Source organism: Gymnoscopelus braueri (assembly GCF_963280865.1).
Source record: "Gymnoscopelus braueri genome assembly, chromosome: 24".
Taxonomy (NCBI): Eukaryota; Metazoa; Chordata; class Actinopteri; order Myctophiformes; family Myctophidae; genus Gymnoscopelus; species Gymnoscopelus braueri.
In genome coordinates, this window is record NC_137626.1 from 11487873 (window position 1) to 11497681 (window position 9809).

A 9809-nucleotide genomic window follows, 5' to 3' on the forward strand; every position below is an offset into this window, starting at 1 on the left:
AATTAGTGGCACAAAAAAAAACAGTGGCTACACTGTAGCCTATCTATGATTGAAAACTAAAATGATTGTTTACTAACTCATAAGTATATAACGTTTTGTACCACGACTATAATTGTGGCTTGGTCACATTTTAGTCGACTACGCGGCGCTCATGCAATAGATTTTACGCAACACTTTACGGCAGGGGTCTTCAACAGGGGGTCCGGGCCCCCCTAGGGGGTCCTCAGAGTTACTACAGGGGGGGGGGATAGGATTTTTCTTTTACGTGAACCACTTGAATCCTAGCATCCCCATTCTGCAGGGAACACCAGCCGAACATAGCTGATCTACAAGCTCACAACGCCTCGCGCTGCGAGGCGTTGTGAGCTTGTAGATCAGCTATGTTCGGCAAAAAGGCTTGTAGAGGGGGGGAAAAGAGCAGACCAAGTACAAAGCCCAATGGTCGAGTTTACTAAGGGGCTGAAGTGGTTAAACGTCTGAAAGTACACGTTAACATGAATCCAACACAACACTGATGATGACAGTGCTGTCAAACAAGTCTATGAAATCTATGAAAAAAGTTCAATCTGCGACACAAATTTATACAACATGTAGTTGGGGGGGCGGGAGGGGGGTCCCTGCTTCATCTCGCTCTCAGCTAGGGGGGGTGGGGGGTGGTCCTTGGCCTGAAAAACGTTGAAGACCCCTGCTTTATACGGTTCTCTGGACCGCCTCTGTGTGGAGCTGTGTCTAAAATTGAAAACGACGACGGCTTGTTGGTGGCCTCAGCACAAACCCCTCCGATACTATACCCTCCTCTCTCTCTCTTGGTGGGATGCAAACGCTGTAGCACTAGTGCAGGCTGCTGCTGCTGTTGTTGTTGTTGTTGTTGCCTGGCAACGAGTTCCAGGTGAATTGCTTCCGCGGGGGAAAAGCCGGGGGGGGGGGTGGATGCCGGTGAGGCGCGCGGGGGGGGGGGGGGGGGGGGGGGGGGGGCGGCGAGTGTGGTATAGCCTGGTAAACCAGTGGTTCTCAACCTGGGGGTCGGGATTCCCAGAGGGGTTCCCAAATTATTATTTTTTTTTTGGGGGGGGGGGGGTCCCCAGTGACAATTTAAGGTAATACAATTTTTTTTTTTTTTATTGAAAAAAATACCAAAAACTGGTCAGACATTGGCCAAATTGTCAAATAATATAAGAAAGAGGCAACAATTGTGAAAATAGCCGATCTACAAGCTCACAGCGCCTCGCATTGCGAGGCGCTGTGAGCTTGTAGATCGGCTATTTTCCACAATATTTATCGGTGGAACCGAGTCAAACTAAAATGTAATGCCCACAATTCCAAGTGCTTGTCAGGGTGGGGGGGGGGGGGGTCCCCAGTTGAAATATGATTATTTTGGGGGGGGGGGGGGGGGGGGGTCATGGCCTGAAAAGGTTCGAGAACCACTGTGGTAAAAGCGCCCCCCGCCGGCGGAATTCACATTTCATTGTCATTCAGTGCTGAAAACCAAATGAAATGAATTCCGTGACCTGGGACGGTTCTGCCAGGCTATACGACGAGTATTGCGCTGAGGCCTAAACGTTTGGACGGAGCCAAGCAAGTGGCGGTTTATATACGTTTTTTTTTTGGAGGGGGAGGGAGGGCTATGGAATGTTCAGGGGTTCGTTGAGGGGGGGGGGAACCCGAGGGGATCTGTTAGGCCATGTCCTCTCAGTCTCCTATTCACGATTGTTCATCTGTCATGTTCTTTTTTATTTTTATTTTTTTGTTTTGTTATGTCATATAACGACTGATTTGACGCTTTAGGTTTGAATGTCTTTTATTGTCACGACTTGTCTGCGACTCGTTTAAAAAAAAAGAGGACACGTTGGATGATAACTTTTCTGTTATGTTTTTTTGCTTGCTTTGCGTAACAGCAAAGCCGTGATATATATTTATTTATGGTATGGTGATGCACATATGGATTTTGTTTATTATTATGACACTTAGGCTTTATTTGTTGTCGGCTTGATGTATTTATTTTGAGAGGTAAGCATGGGAGACGTTTTTTTTGGCCTGATTTAGTGTTGCGAAACATCCCTCACATTCTGAGTTAAAAAGACTATTACAGTATACTGGATGGTCTTGAATCATCTCTTGTTTCTCAGTTCCAGTCGAGCTTTGTTCAGTCTAGACGCATATACAGTACAAGCAGCTGTTGAATGTTTTTGTCTGGTCGTGATTCAATCTTCCAACTAATTTTAGACACAGCATGCAATGTTCATTCCTCAGCATACAGTTACCTGTCTCAGTTCGTTCATTTAGTCCAATGACATTAGACAGAATGAGTACAATAACATGCATATTATGTTATTTCCTTCGTTCAGTAACTTGGGGGTCTTAAGCGCTTTGATGATAGAAGTGTGATGTAAATGGACCAAATGCTGCATTAACAAATACTGAACATAGTCAACGATTACTCTGCAATAATACTTACAGTACATTTTGATTGATGTAAATTCAAGTAACGCTAACTTTGGAATCATCAGTTAACTACATATTGTTTTAGTTTGCTTGTTTTTAATTTGCTTTTTGGAACAGTTTTTGTTTGGGGGGGGGGTGGGTGGGGGGCTCTCTTTGATCAAACTATTATAGAAGTATATTTTGATCTGGAGGCAGGAATATTTGAGCTGTTGGTGAGGATGATGTGGTTTCAACATCGATATCCATGTGTTTGAAAAAACGTATTTTACATTTTGTTGCATACAACTGGGTCTCCAACTCTGAAGCAAGCTTATAAACCGCAACTGATGCAATAATGGGGTACAATGTGCAATTATTTATTCAGTTCTTATACGTTACAAGTGTAGAGGGAAGGGAATTGTGCAGTTTATGGTAAATCTTTTTTTTTCTCACAGCAGCAGCAGCACAAAAAAAAACAGCAAATAAGGAATACGTAGACATTTTCTAAGCTTTTGTTTGTGTATGTTGCAGAATGGGGGGAAATGATAGAGCTCGGTAACTATTTTCAATTGATTTATTTGCAATGTGCAGATCTATATTAGTTGTGAGTAATTAACTAGGTTTTAATTTAAAAAGTGTTGGTAAGTATTTGAAAAAATAATAAAGTTTCATTTTTTCTTTCTGTGACCCGTTTTTGTATATCATTTGGGGATCACTGCTTTTTTAAAGCACGTATTGACTTCAAACCGTTTCCACACATCCTAGACTCTTCCCCGCATGTCCTAGACTCCAGTGGTGGGAAAAATTACTCACATTTCTTACTTAAAGGAGCATTTCACCCCTGGAAGAACTTACAGTCACTCAATGTTAATAATATGTGTAGTAGATAACAGTAGCAAACTTTGAAATTTTCCCCCTATGGCCAGAAAAATATAGAAGTCTGTGTGTTTGACTGGGGTTTGATTGGACTGCTGCATTACTACAATGACCATAATGCTTTGGGGCACTGCCCTTCCTTGTGGGGAGGGGAGGATGCGTGGGGATGTGGTCTACATTGTAGTCAGGAAATAAGGTGAGATAAAGAGACTATGAGTCAAATGACTCAGTCTCTGAGGATATGGATGAAAATCTAAAAATACAGATAAAACACAAAAAAAAACACCAGGATCATGTTTCTGGGTCCTAGATCTAGATAAAAATGGGGGTTTGATGCAAAATCGGCAAAATGTCTTACAGTAAGTTCCTCATTAATGGTATTGGTATTAATTAAATTATGGAAAATGTTTCAAAACCCTTTCAAAAGTTTTTAAAAATGTTCAAAAATAGCAGATCTACAAGCTCACAGCGTGGCACGAAGAGGCGTTATATAATAGGACACCTTTTTGTCTCCGACAGTAAACACTGCATCCAAAGTAGCATCCTGTGAGAGAGTGGTTACGTCTCGTTGTGAGTCTTTGCTTGGGAAGCAGGCAGATTGTTTCTCAAACCAGGCATCGTGAGCACAGACAGCTTCCAGGCACTGACGGGGCGCCGCGATTCAACAATCTGGACAGTATCTGGGTGGAAAGTAACTAAGTACATGTACTCAAGTACTGTACTTAGGTACAATTTTGAGGTATTTGTACTTTACTTGAGTATTTCCAATTTACTTCTACTCTACTACTATATTGTGCTTTTACTCCACTACAATAATTTGAAAACTTTAGTTACTAGTAACTTTGTAGATTTTGAGTATTATTATTACAAAACATACATTACCCACCCATACATTACGCCCTATACATTTCGGCCATTTGAAAATAGCAGATCTACAAGCTCACAATGCGTCGCGATGCGACGCATTGTGAGCTTGTAGATCTGCTATTTTCAAAAGATTTTTATACATTTGAAAACTTGTGAAACAGGACAATCTGCATAATGACCACTTTCTACTTTTGGTACTTTAAGTACATTTTTATACCAATACTTTTACTCAAGTAAATTCTGAATTCCAAACTATTACTTGTAACAGAGTATGGATACTTTGAGTACTCCGGAGTGTTAACTAAACTTAAGAGTGTAAAAAATGTTTGTTGCACTACACGCACGTCCTGTGTGCACAGCAGCAGTATAACACAACTAAGCGGCATCCAACGACAGAGTGACATTCAACCGGAGCCACAGTTGTAGCTCTTCTTCTTCATGCTGAAGAAGAGCTTTAAGTCTTCAAAGGGTTTATGGATTTAAGCAACAGCTTTGAACTTGAAAGGAAAATACCTCTGGTCCATGGGTTCCCGACCTTTTCTGGATCAGGGCCCACTTGAAAACGTGAAAATCTTAAAAGCATTTGTGGCCCATCGACCTGCCCACACAAATGTTTCTCTCTCATATATACTGTGTGTGTGCGTTTATATATTTACACACACACACACACACACACACACACACACACACACACACACACACACACACACACACACACACACACACACACACACACACACACACACACACACACACACACACACACACACACACACACACACACACACACACACACACACACTTCAGTGATGCTTTAACCCATTAAGACCTGAAGCCAGTTCTAAATCTCAACAGTATTCTGAAAAAACGTATGTTTCTATATCAGTGGTGCTCAATCGTTTTCAGGTCAAGGACCCCCATCAAAATATGTTGTTCCAGGGACCCCCCCAGAAGCAAAGATTTGAGTTAAAAATGTTCGCTTTAAAAATATATATATTCAAAGATTTGCACACATTTTCACGATTTTTCAAAAAATAGCAGATCTACAAGCTCGTAGCGCGGCACTCGGTGCCGCACTACGAGCTTGTATATCTGCTATTTTTGAATAGCCAAAGTGTAAAATTATGCTTTTTAGCTCAAATCAAAAAGTGACACAGATGCGTTCCAGGTCTTAATGCTTTATAAAAAAACTGAAACTGTATTGTGTGTTTAAAAAACGAACTAAAACAAATTAAACAATAATAATGGGGCGCAGTGGCCTAGTGGTTAAGGTGCGTATCATACATATATAGCTCTGACGCAACCTGACAGCGAGTCCCGGGTTTGATTCCTGAGCCTGACGGACATTTGCTGCGTGTCTCTTTACGCGTTTCCTGTCAATCTCATACTGTACTATCAACACAGGCAGAAAAGCCCCCAAAAATAACTACAAAAAAACTCTTCAAAGACACTTCAGCAAAAATAGCAGATCTACAAGCTCGCAACGTGTTGCGATTCGACACATAGTGTTGAGCTTATAGGTCTGCTATTTTGGAGGGCACGGTGGCGCAGTCGGTAGGCGCTGTCGCCTCACAGCTAGAAGGTCCTATGGGTTCAATTCCCGCCGGGGACGCTGTGGGCGCTGGGGCCGTGTCTTCTCCTCCGCGGCATCAGCGCCCATACCCTACGGTGGGGTTGGCGAAAGGGCCCACTCTGTGTGGAGTTTGCATGTTCTCCCCGTGTCTCTCAGGGTAGTTAATACCCTCACAAAAACATGTAGTAATCCTGGTCACTATAACGCCTCCCACATGACAGCCGGGGCGCCTGATGGAGGGGAAGGGGGAACTGGTTGGAATAACGTGTTCCTTCCACGCGCTACGTCCAACCAGGGAAACTCCCCCCTGTCAGGTGACAAGAAGCTCAGTTGGCTCTCATGCATTGAAGGAGGCATGAGCTCGGCCCTGGCCTCCCTAGGCTGGTGAGGCGAGTGTAGCGCCCAGGATCACTTAGAAAATATGCACCGGGTGAAAAATAAGAGTTGGATAAATCGTGGGATAAAAAAAAAAAACTGATCTTAACCCTTATCCATATTACAATAAGAAACTAAAACTAACAATACAACTAATAAAACTAAACTAAAACTAAGCCTTTGGAAAAACTAATACAAACTAAACAAGCAAACCGGCTTTTTTTTTAAAAACACTCTCCTCCCCAAACGAACACAGCATAGTGGCAGAAGGCTGCATGCAGGCGAAGGCCTATAGTATAGTTTTGACAAACATGAGTGTGGAGTCTGTGGACTGAAGCTGTGACTGTGGTGAGACAGATCTGAAGAAACTGCATGACAGAGTGGAGTGGAGGGGATGGTTGAGACAGGGAAGGTGGGAGGATGGGGTTGACCGTCTACCATTTTGACAGCTAGACAGGTAGGTACAGGGATTATTGGACGAGATCCATCACAATGGTGTGTGCATGTGATGCGCGTGTGCATGTGTGCGTGTGAGAGAGAGAGAGCGAGCGAGAGCGAGAGCAAGAGACAGAGCTGAGACACATTACTGGGCTGCAGCTATATTGGATGTTGAATTAACACTATGGATCTTAGCCAATTTTGTCTTGCTGCACACACATACTTTACAACTAACTACTGCACATGCAGGACCACACACACACACACACACACACACACACACACACACACACACACACACACACACACACACACACACACACACACACACACACACACACACACACACACACACACACACACACACACACACACACACACACACACACACACACACACACACCTCGCCTCCTCTGTGTCTAAATTGATGCGGAGCGTATAGCCCATATTATTCAGGGTTAGAAGACCAAACCCCCCCTCCGGCAGTGTTGAGGTGTTGGACAGACACTGCGCTGCCCCCGGTGGTGATGTCTGACTTTGCTGCTGGCGCTGCACTGCTATTGGAGAGGATCCAATGCTTCCACTCACTCAGCATGGCTCCCATGCAGCTCGTTGTACAGACAACCTTCAGTGGTGGAAAAAGTACTCAAATACTTTACTTAAGTAAAAGTACCAATACTGCCATATAGAAATACTCTGTTACAAGTAAAAGTCCAGAATTCAAAATTTACTTGAGTATAAGTACAAAGGTATTGGCATCAAAATGTACTTAAAAGTACCAAAAGCAAAAGTACTCAAATGTTTGAAAATAGCAGATCATAATTTATATATCTGAAAAGTAACCAGTAACTAAAGTTTTCAAATACCTGTAGTGGAGTAAAAGTACAATATTTGCCTCTGAGATGTAGTGGAGTAGAAGTAAAAGTGTTGGAAAATAGGAAATAATCAAGTAAAAATGTTACTTAAGTACAGTACTTGAGTAAATGTACTTAGTTACTTTCCACCACTGACAACCTTCCCTCATGGGCAAAGCCCCGCTGACAGAGAACCACACGAGAGAGAGAGAGAGAGAGAGAGAGAGAGAGAGAGAGAGAGAGAGAGAGAGAGAGAGAGAGAGAGAGAGAGAGAGAGAGAGAGAGAGAGAGAGAGAGAGAGAGAGAGAGAGCGAGAGAGAAGGACATACATGGGGATGGAAACAAACGCCTTGCTTGGAGCCTTAACTACTTAAACCCCATATGGTTGAGCGAAGTCCCTCAGGGCTATACACGCTACAGTGTCTCTTCAGTTTTTCCGTTATTGTGGGGAAATCTTCCGCTGAAAATAGACGATCGATAAGCTCGATCCAGCTTGTCGATCTGCTATTTTCAATGCGGATATACTGTATATATATATATATGTTTTCAATACGGATGCTAAATCAGCACTAGTTCTCAAACTTTTTTCGTGCCAAGGACCCCCCAAAATGCTTTAAAGATTTTTTCTAAAATGTAAAAAAATAGCAGATGTGCAAGCTGTGAGCTTGCATATCTGCTATGTTTTGAGAACCACTGTTCTAAATTTTAAATCCTAAGAGTTTTCTTGTCATGTTGCTATATATATATATATATATATACAGTAACTAAAATAAAACAAGAATGAATTGGATAACATATCCAATGTGAGATACCAAATATCAACAATGTTTTAGAAACATGGACAAACCGCAACCACCAGTCTTTACAAGCACCTTCACAGAAAAACAAGGGCAATGTCGCTTACAATAAGCAGACATGGCAACCAATCATAACGCGTTGCAGAGCCTTTTTTACCAAACACGCCCCCACCGTATATATATATGAACAGAAGTGCACGCCCACAATTCAGTCTAAACACATCCCACAAATGGAGAGTTACACACACACACTCTCAATATTTACACAGACGCTTCCCTGTTTTAATGGGTTAAGACACAAGGTTAAGACACAAGGTGAACCCAGCAGGGGGCGCTGTACACAAAGTCCACATTCACATTCAAATTAAACTTCATGGTACGGTGCTTCTGAGTCAGAGGCTTTGTGGCCAACACATGCCGAGGAGTCAGATGCTTCAATTTCCCATGTTGTCTTTGCGGGCACAGTGGCTTTCTGATGTGTGGTTTGTTTGATTTAGGCTGGAGCAGGGGGCGCTGGCATGGAAAATGACGTAGGGGGACACCGAAGAGGACGCATGCACGTGTGTGGACGCGTATTTTCGTATTTTTTCCGGGTTTGTTACTTTTTTGGCTTGTTTTGTTACTTTTTTTTATTTTACATTTCGGTTAATTCGGTCAAAAAAATGTACTCCATAAAGTGAAGATGTCGGAGTTTTTTTCTTTTTCTTTTTTCTTCATCCCAAAAGTCCGCCGTAACCAAATGGACTGCCCCCACCTCGCGGCAAGCACCGCGGTGGGGGGACCCACCCAGCCTGGGTCCCCCCCACGGTGGGGACTGGGGAGACCCAGCCTGGGTCCCCCCACCTCGCGGTGGTCGCGAGGTGGGGGGACTGGACTGAATCTTTTTTTTTTTGTGTTCGACTGGACTGAATCATAGGGGGACACAGTGTCTTTTAATTAAACAGGCGCCAGAGCCACTGGGTTAGAGTGGTTGGCTCGCTGAAAGAAAACTACAAGCAAAGGGCCTGTCGAGAGGGGTCAACCACACGCTTCTCTCCTATAGGTTGACCTCCCGGCCAAAGTTCACCAATGTTGAACTTCAACGCTTCAGACGAGGTTGAGAGTGTCACGTCAAAAATGCCACCGCCGTAATATATCCCATAAGAAGGGAAGTGAACGGGATGTTGATTCTTCTGAATCTGAAGCCCATATGTGTGCCTCATGAGCCCTTACTTACTGCATCACAGGTTCACAGGGGTAAAGATTTGGGGCGAAATTATTTGTCGTACAAGCTCCCCCCAGCATTGGCTGTTTGGAGAAAGGGGTAGAGCACAGTGTTGATTCTGACAGCAAATTCTTTTATAGTTTTAGTCATAGTCTTTTTAATCAAATTCTGTTTGGTTTTAGTCATATTTTAGTCATCTGAAATGTTTTACTGTTAGTCTAGGTTTAGTCGACTAAATATCTAAGATTATAGTCGACTAAATCTACAGTTGATTTAGTCGAGTAAAATGTATTTTGGCGGTGCCTTGATGGCGTCATAATGGCTGATTTTACACTTGGCTGCGCTCTGAAAATAGCCAGCAGCGCGACGCGTTGTGAGCTTGTAGATCGGCTATTTTCAGAGCG